Source organism: Globicephala melas, chromosome 10 (assembly GCF_963455315.2).
Source record: "Globicephala melas chromosome 10, mGloMel1.2, whole genome shotgun sequence".
In the NCBI taxonomy this organism is placed as follows: Eukaryota; Metazoa; Chordata; class Mammalia; order Artiodactyla; family Delphinidae; genus Globicephala; species Globicephala melas.
This window is the reverse complement of record NC_083323.1, coordinates 10,421,545-10,430,364: the sequence shown is the minus strand read 5'-3', so window position 1 is coordinate 10,430,364 and position 8,820 is coordinate 10,421,545.

Genomic DNA, 8,820 nt, shown 5'->3' with positions numbered 1-8,820 from the left:
AACAAGAACCCCAGGGGGTTGCTTGAATCAGGCAAGCCTGGGAATCCCAGGGGCTGAGTATCATGCCTTTTTTTGTGGTCTTTTTGGTAAAACACCTTCCACCCACCTGTCGGCATGTCCTTGGAGGGAAAACCGACTTTCTCTTTTTCCCAATTAGTAATAATATTTAGCTGGTATTAAAGGCTCACTAGTGCCAGGTGCTTTGCTAAATTAATTCCAACTACCAACAGCCCTCTGAGGCAGGTCCTCTCTTTAGCCTTTAGCTCCATTTTATAGAGGTGGAAACTGAGGCCAAGGAAGTTAATAACTTGCCCAAGATCACAGAGCTGGAACGGCAGAGCCAGGACTGTCTTCACCACATGGTATGGCCTGTACAAGCAGCCCCAGTGCCCTGGGGAAGTGCCTAGATTCTCCGGCCCAGGGCAGGTCTCTCAGGAACTGGACAGCCTGCAGTCTTTTCCAGGCAGCTTCACAGAGCTAGGGGCCAGGGTTCCAGTCCCAGGCCCCAGGCCCTTGCCCTCATCAGGTCCACACAGCCACATTGAATCTCAATCTCGGTGGTTCCTTTACCCGACTCCCCTCCGCCACCTGGCCTGGGGCAAAAGAGGGCGCTCCAGAGCCAGGGAGAGTGCAGGCTTTGAGGCCCTGAGGAATGATCTCATCCCCCACCCCACCCATAATCTCCCGTTGCTCCCTCATCTGCACCTTTTTCCAGGCCCATCATGTCACTAGCATTTCTCTGGAAATGCCGTGTCTTTGATCAAGCTCTTTCCCAGGCCAGGCACATCCTTTCCCAATTTTAGGCTTCCATGTTGAGAGGGTGGCCTCCTCCGGGAAGCCCTCTCTGACTGCCTCCTCTGGGTTAGCGGACTCCTTGGTGCCCCCATCGCCCTCCAGGGGATGACTGCCTTAAACACTAATGAGGTTGTGTCCTAAAGGTCTGTCTCCAGGTACTCTGAGCTAGGGTGCGGGATGTTAGGGGAGGGGAGACAGAGGACAGGTGTCGCTGACCTCCTTCTGGGTTAGGTGGGGGAAGAGGAAAAGGGCAGGTCTCCCTCTGCCCGGCCTCTTCCACTGACCATGACCCTCGGGCCCTCAATCAGTATCTCCTGTTGGGCAACCACAGGCAGGATTGGCTGGGGCTGTCTGGAGGTGAGGAGGGCAGGGCTGTTTGCTTTCCCCTGGGCAACTTTGGCCAGCCCCGCCCTCTGTCTGCCCCACCCCGACCCCCACCCCAGCTCTTAGGACCTGGGGCTTAGAACAGGGAGGGATACTTCTTGAAGGTGTGAAGTAACATCTTGGTCCCAGTTTTCTCCGGCTGGTCCCAAGCCTCCTAGCAGCCCTGCCCCATCCTCCCGGCAAGGAGGCCTCAAGGCAAAATGCGGTGGGTGCAAGATGAGGCTGATGGAGTTACTGGCCCATCACCCCCACCCAAAGATGGGAGACTGAGGCTGCCAGAGCCTGGTCAAACCAGAGCTGAAGCCTTGTGGCCCCACTGGGGCAGGATGGGATCTGGCCTCCTCCTTCCCGACTCCCTCAGGCTCTCCACCGTCAAAGCAGGGGAGGGCTCTGGGGTTGGGGGAGGAGAATGGGGAGGGTCACCCAGACGTGGGGGGGCTGGGCCCTGGAGCCAGGGATACTTCCTGCGGACACTGGACTCCCACATTCCTGGCCATTCCGAAGACTCAGTCCTCCTCCCTTCTCGCCCTCCCGGGCATGGGGGGAGGGCAGTGCCTGGGTCTGAGCTGGCTGCTGGTAGCGGGGACCCTGCAGGGAGGGACTGAGGTTCCGACTAGAGGGGCTGCCCGACAGGCCTGTCCAAGGCACCGCCCTGGGGGTCCTTCTGATTCTCATAAACAGGAAGTCCCCCCCCGCCCCCCTGTCAACAGGCCCCTGTGTATGCAGACGCTGGACTCTGGAGGCCCAGCAGCCCTTGACCTCTCCGGCTGCTTCCTGTTAGCCGGGCCAGAGGAGAGAGAGGCAGACAGAAATGGCCTGAGGGAGTGTGAGAGCAGAAGAGAAAAGCGCTTAGAGGCTGAAAGGAAGGAGGCCAGAACAAGCCCGGCACATAGTAGGTGCTCAATAAATCATCCGGCCTGAGGTCGGATAAGGAGGAGAGGGGCTGCTCTGGGAGAGCAACACAGCTGGGGGAAAGAGGGGCTGGAGGTTCCCACCCCGCGCTCACTGAGGCCCAGCACACAGTAGGTGCTCAGTAAATATTTGAGACGGATGTTTAGGATAGGCATAGGATGGGCGAGGAAGGCGAGTCCTTGGGAGAACAGCACTGGTGGGGGGCAGGGAATGGGCTCCCCCGGCCTGGCTGCTCCCTGTGGGTGGACAGCCCCTAAGAATCAGCTTCCCATTGTCCCTGTCTGGCCCCCACCCCGCCTCACGGCCGGCTGGGCCAGGCCACTGTCTCAAGGCCCTTTATTTTTAAAATCCCTGCGGTGTTCCCACCCCAAACCTAAGGAGCAGTGCCAGCCACAGATCCGCCTGCGGCCTGGGCTCAGGGCCCAGAGGCGCCGGGGGTGGGGCATCCGGCCACCCCACAGCTGCCGCCGATGCAATTCTGGGAGGGCTACTAGGCTGACCAGCCTGCCTGCGCAGGGGTAAGGAGGCCCCTGGCACAACCCCCGCTCTGGGCCCAAGGTGTTAGCCCAGAGGCCTGCTACAGGAGCAACCAGATATGTATGTCGCATCCAGTGTCTTATTCTTCTGTAAAATGAATCTTTCCAGAAGATTCGCTTTACAGAAGCTTTCCCCACGTCCCACCAAACAAATACATGCACAGCACCTACAGTGTGTAAGGAGGGTGGCATGGGCTCGACTACATGGGGGTGACAGGTGGGGCCTGAGGAGGATGCAGGCGGTGCAATTGTGGGGACAGTTCTGGAAAGAGCCCCCCGACCGGCTCCATTCCTTCCAGGCTCTGTGACCTTAGGCAAATCGTTTGGCTACTCTGAGCCTTGGGCTCCTCCCCTGTAAGATGGGACAATAATAGCTACCACGGAAGGCTGTGGTCCATCTCCAGGCACAGCAGTGAACAAAGAGCCTAATGTCCTGGGGGAAGATGATCCCCCATATGAACAAGGTCACGGCAGTCGCGAAAGACACGGAGTGGAAGGGAGGGTGCTGGTGGGGTGAGGGGTCGGGGAGAAGTTAATTTGGATGGGTTGTCTGATAGGCTTCTGAGGAGGTGACACTTGAGCTGAGAGGGAGGCAGCCTTTCACTCACCTGGGAGAAGAGTGTTCTGGGCAGAAGGAACAGCAGTGCAAAGGCCCTGAGGCAGGGGAGTGGGGGTGACCTGACATAATGGGGATGGAAGGACTTTGTAAACTCTCAAGGGCTGTGCACTTGGAAGGAGGGGTTATTATTGTTATTGTCACTATGTCAAGTTTGGGGAGGAGACAGGGATGTCAGGCAGACACATGCCACAGCTGAGAGCTGCCCCTGCCTCCCTTCCTGTTCAAGTACTCAACCTAGAGAATGCCCAGCTGGCAGGCCAGCAGACGTGCCTGGGTCCTTGAACTGCAAATGGCATTCACTCCGGCCAAACTCCTTTTCTCCTTTGATCCTCCCAGTAGCTATGAGGTAGGGCTGGCAAGGCTTATTAGTGTCATATCCATTTGATGGATGGGGAAACTGAGGCACAGGGTGGACACAGGATGGTGGCAGTGGCTTGCTGAGATCACCTAGCTCACTAATGGCAAAGCTTAGCCACATGCTCAAGTAGCCCGGTTCTCAGGCCAGGCTATCCCCCTGCCTCGCCCCGGCATCTGGCCCAGCACCCACAAACCAGCACACAGCCTCCACCAGGAGGTGCCAGCCACCCCCCAGCCTCCAGCCCGAGAAGAATGCGGCCTGAGCCTCCCCGTGGGAGCTCTGGCCATCAGGCCTTGGCAGGAGAGAGGCCGGCTGAGTCAACAAGAGGCTGGCAGGGGCTCAAGCTGCCCACCGAGGTGGAGTCAGAGACCTAGAGGGGGCTGCCCACCCCCCACCCCTCACTCTCCATGAGACCCTCCCTCCTGCTTGCCTGAGTGGCTGCCAGCCCAGTTAACCCCTGCAGGCCTGACAGGGGAATGGCCTGGTGAGTATCAGTCAATCGCCCTGCAGAAAAGTGCTGTGGGACCTCAGGTAGGTCACTTCACCTCTCTGGGCCAGTTTCCTCACCTGTGAGATCCACTACTTACCCATGAGGATGGTGTCAGAGTCTTTATGAATTAATAAAGGTTACTCTGCACATAAAACTGTACAAGCCATTGCATCTCCCCTCTGCGAGCTGGGGTGCAAATTCCTGCATCCAGAGGCAATGGCTGTGCCCTGTTGCCAGGTGCCGAGGAGTTACTTAATGAGTGCTTGCTGTGACGTGACAGTTCAGTTCAGGAAACAACTCAGAAAAGTACAAGGAGCCTGAACATCTGCAATCATTATGATACACACCCCCAACCTGTGTTTGTAAAGCTTCTTTTCCAGCCATCTTCTTTGATTGCAGCATTATTATTCCCATTTTACAGATGCGAAAACTGAGGCACAGGGAGGCTAAGGAACTTACCCAAGATCTACAGCTGGGACTAGTCGGAGCCAGCTCTTCTGACTCCTGGGCAGACATTTGGAAGGGCAAACATCGGGGAGGGCCCCAGGAGGTGGAGGGAGGAGCAGTGAGCAGAGGTTATGGGGAGTTGATTTCTGCTCCATTTCAGGGAGAAATTCTTGACCAGCAGAGCTGTTCTCTTGGAATGAGCTCCCAGTCACCAAAGCGGTGCAAGTTGGGGCGACATCCATCAGTCAGGGAGGCTTCTGAGCAATCCCGGCCCCAGGAAGATGTGTGTGCAACACGCGGGGTTCCTCCCCACACCCTCACACTGCGAGGACAGGGTCCCTTCTTGGTCTCAGAGCCTTTGCCCTCAAGGCAGCAGGGCAGTGTGAACGCCACAGACTGAGGTTTGGATCCAGGGGGACCACTTCCGAGCTGCAAGAGGTTGAAGAGGTAACTTTACCTCCTTGGCCTCAGTTTCCTTATCTGTATAATGGTGTTGTGAGGATTAGGGCCAATGCAAGTAAAGCACCCAGCCCAGAGCTCAAGCTCGCGTCTGGCACCTAGGAGGTGCTTAATTACTGCTCCCCTCACTTCAGCTCATCCTCCTCTTATCATACGTCCAGGAAAGGGGGGAGGAAACCAGGAGCTAAGAAGCTGTGTGGGAAGGGGGATCATCGGAAGAATCCAGGGCTCAGAGCCGGGAGTAACGGGTTCGACTCCCAGCTCTACGAACAACAGGCAGGGGCCGTGGGCCGGTGGGAAGGGCTTTCCCTCCTCTGTTTCTGCGTCCACCACACAAAGGAGATCATGCATGTAAAAGCCCTGCATCCACCAAAGTGGGCTGGCTTTTGTTAGAAGAAAACAGACGGACCCATGCATCCAGGAATAAGCCCATGGTTGTGGGCCGAGGAAGGAGCCCCACCGGCCCTAGGCAGGACCAGGTGAAGCCCCAAGGGCTGGGATAGGCTGGGGGCATCAATGCTAGCGATGGCCAGGACAAGGCAGGGCTGGCCTCCAGCCCACAGGCCTATCTCTCAGGCCAGGCTGGTCAGCAGAGAATAGGCCATTGTTTCTGCTCCTCAAACACTTTTCCTGTCCCCCCGCTTGCCCCTGCTCTCTCCACACCGGCCCCTCCTCATGTTGAGAACAAAGATCTCCTGGAGGACCCGCCAACTCGTGCAACACTGTCCTTACGTCCAGGCCCCTGGCCACCTGGCCCAGGTCTGAAGAAGCCAGCCTCATCATCCCTGAGATGGCAGGGTCACCAGGCCCTGGCCCTTCTGCTGTCCCTCCCCACCCCCTGTAGCTACAGGCACCTCAGACCCCCACTCCCCGCCCCCCATCCATCCGACTGTCCTCCTCAGGGGCGGGGCTGGAGGAACTGACCCCACATCCTTCCTCAGCCCCCCTCCAACTTCTTGTCCTGTTCTCCAGGAGAAAGGGAGCCTGAGGGGCCGGCAGGGCGGGGGGGGGGGGCTTCCCTTCCCCCATTTCCCTGTGGAGCAGTGAATAAGGAACCAGAGCTGCGTTGGCCTGGAAGGCTCCGGCTGAGAAAACTTTTCCACGCGGCCAGCCCTCTTTCCAGAGCCTGGAATTCCAGAGGCGTTTCCGGCCCTGACAGCTGCCTGCTTCTGGGAGCCACGCTCTCCCTGTGGGCCTCACAGTCCCACCCTCTAAAATACCCTTGGGATTAACTCCCATCCTGACCCTGCTGCTCCCAAGAACCCACTGACACCCGGGCATCACCTCAAGAAACAGCCAAGCGGGGACAGCCAGGGACTAATCTATCATCACCCAGCCCCCAGGCCACCCGCCAGCCCCAGGCCAGGCCCTGATGCCCCAGCAACTCAGTCATCACTCCAGCTGACACCCCGTGGCGCACACACCCACGTCAGACACACACATTCAGTGTACCCAGCCTGGCTCTCACACCTTCTGGTTCGCACAGCTTCACATGTCTGTGTAGAGCCTGGTCCCACCTCCTCCAGGCAGCCCTCCTGGAAGCCCTGCCAAGTCCGTGCTCTGTCTGAGCCTTAACTCTCTGTGAGCCTGTCTGCTTCAACCTGTTAGGTTGGGAGCTGGCACACAGTAGGTACTCAACACATGCCCATTCACACTGAAGGCAGCCATGGGGTGTGGGGCGGCCAAGGACTCCAGCTCCACTGCTGACTCGCTGTGCAGCCCCGGCAAGGCCTACACTCTCTGGGCCTCAGTGTTCTCCGAAGCCCACTGAGGCCCTGAAACTTCCACCAATTGTTGACTCTTGGGGATCTGGGGTAGGCGGAAGGAACTAGGAAGGAAGGGCTGAAGGTTCCTTCCAGGAAAGTCTCTGTCCCCTGGCTCCCCTCAGAGCACGTTCCTGTCCTCAAGGTCAACCAGGGAAAAAAACTTGGGGCCAGGTTGCCTCAGGCCTCTGCTAATGAGAAACCCCAGTAAGGATCCCAAGGCACATCAGGGTCTGTGACACCTGAGGGCAGCCATTGCTGGGGAAAGGGCAGGGGCCCAGACTAGTCCACACCACAGAGGGCCAGGCACAGCATTCAGGGCCTCTCTCCCATCTTCCACAGTAGACCCTCCCCAGCTTGTCTTCTCCCCTCTTGAGACCGGCTTTCTCCCCAGCTCCACCTGTGGGCAATCTTACCCGAAGACACAAGGCCCAGTTCAAATGCCACCTCCTCCAGGAAGCCTCCCTGGACTTCCCCAATCAGTCCTCTGCCTCCCTGGCCCCTTCTACCACTGTTTTGGCCTTTCAGCCCTACCAGTTCCTGGCCTCTGTCTTCCTCACCACATCAGACAAATCTCTGAGAGCAGAGACTGCATTCCTTACTCACCACTGCCTCCTCACAGGGTACCCAGCCCAGGGTCTGGCCCACAGCAGGCGCTTACTTAATATGTGTTAAGTGAAATCGCCTCCTGGGAAAGGAAAGTCCTAACAATAGTAATAATAATGGCTACCCTTCATTGACCATCACCTACAGGACAGGTAGTGAATTTTATGGCTCATCACAGGGCCCAGGCGAGGAAGCGGCTCAACCAAGGTCACTCAGCTAGTGAGAGGCAAAGCCAGGATTTGAACTCGGGTTGGTCTGACTTGGAAATGCATGCTGGGTGATAGACGTGAGAGCATGGGGTAGCCCCCTTCGCCCCACTGCTAGTCTCCCCAAGCTGGGGAACTAGTCTGCAGTACAAACCACTTGGAGAACCCAATGCTGCCCCCTTCCCTGCAATGCCCAGGTGTGTCTGAGCCCCTGCCGGGAGTCCAGCCCATGGAGAGTGTCCCTGGAGTGGTCCCAGCAGGAGGACATCTGCCCTCAAGGTGGTTGCAGTCCAGTTGGGGTGAAAAGGACCCCCTTCCTGTGCTGGCTGTGACCATTTGTTCCCCAAATGCGCCAGGAGCACAGACATCACTGTCTCATTGGAGAGCTAGCTCACAGAGTAACCGATGCCAATATGGAGGAGGGACCAGGAGCAGGGGAGAGTGGGCCTCCAGGAGGAGGTGACATTGCAATGAAGCCTTCAAAGATGTTTTGCCCAAGGGCAACCCATTGATGAATGTGAGTGAGGTGTGTACCTGAGAAAGATGACGACATGCTCAGAAAGTCATGTTGGTCAGCAGAGGCCAGATATGAGTTGATGTAAGATCGTGAACAGGGAATGAGTGGGTGCAGGGACCCATGTAGGTACAGGCGGGCGGGTAGATGGCTGTGGGTGTGGGCAGTGGAACAAGTGTTGCTGGATGGATAGAATGGGGGGGGATACACGGGTGGGTAAATGGATAGGGACGGAAGGAGGCATGGGTGGGGAGGTGGATAGAGGGGTGGGGGGTAGCTAGATAACGGATAGGGCTGTAGGCAGTGGGTCAACTGAGGTGTAGTGGGTAGTAGGATGGCGTAGTGGATGGGTAGTAGGTTAACAGATGGATGGGTAAATTGGTGGGTAAATGGATGTGTAGAAGGGTGGGTAGATGGATGGATAGGAGTGTGGGTGGTGGGTGGGTAGATGGGTAGTGGACACTCAGAAGACAGAAGACTGGGGGAATTTTCTGGTGGTCCAGTGGTTAGGACTCTGCACTTCCACTGCAGGGGGCATGGGTTTGATCCCTGGTCCAGGAAATAAGATCCCACATGTCTCGCGGCATCACCAAAAAAGAAAAGAAAAAAAAAAAAGACAAAGGACTGAGAAGAGCAATCAGTGGGTCATCGAACAGATGCATAAACTGACCAAAAGCCGAGCCAGACTTTGGGATGGAAACGATGCATCCTCCTCGGGAGGGACTGGGATG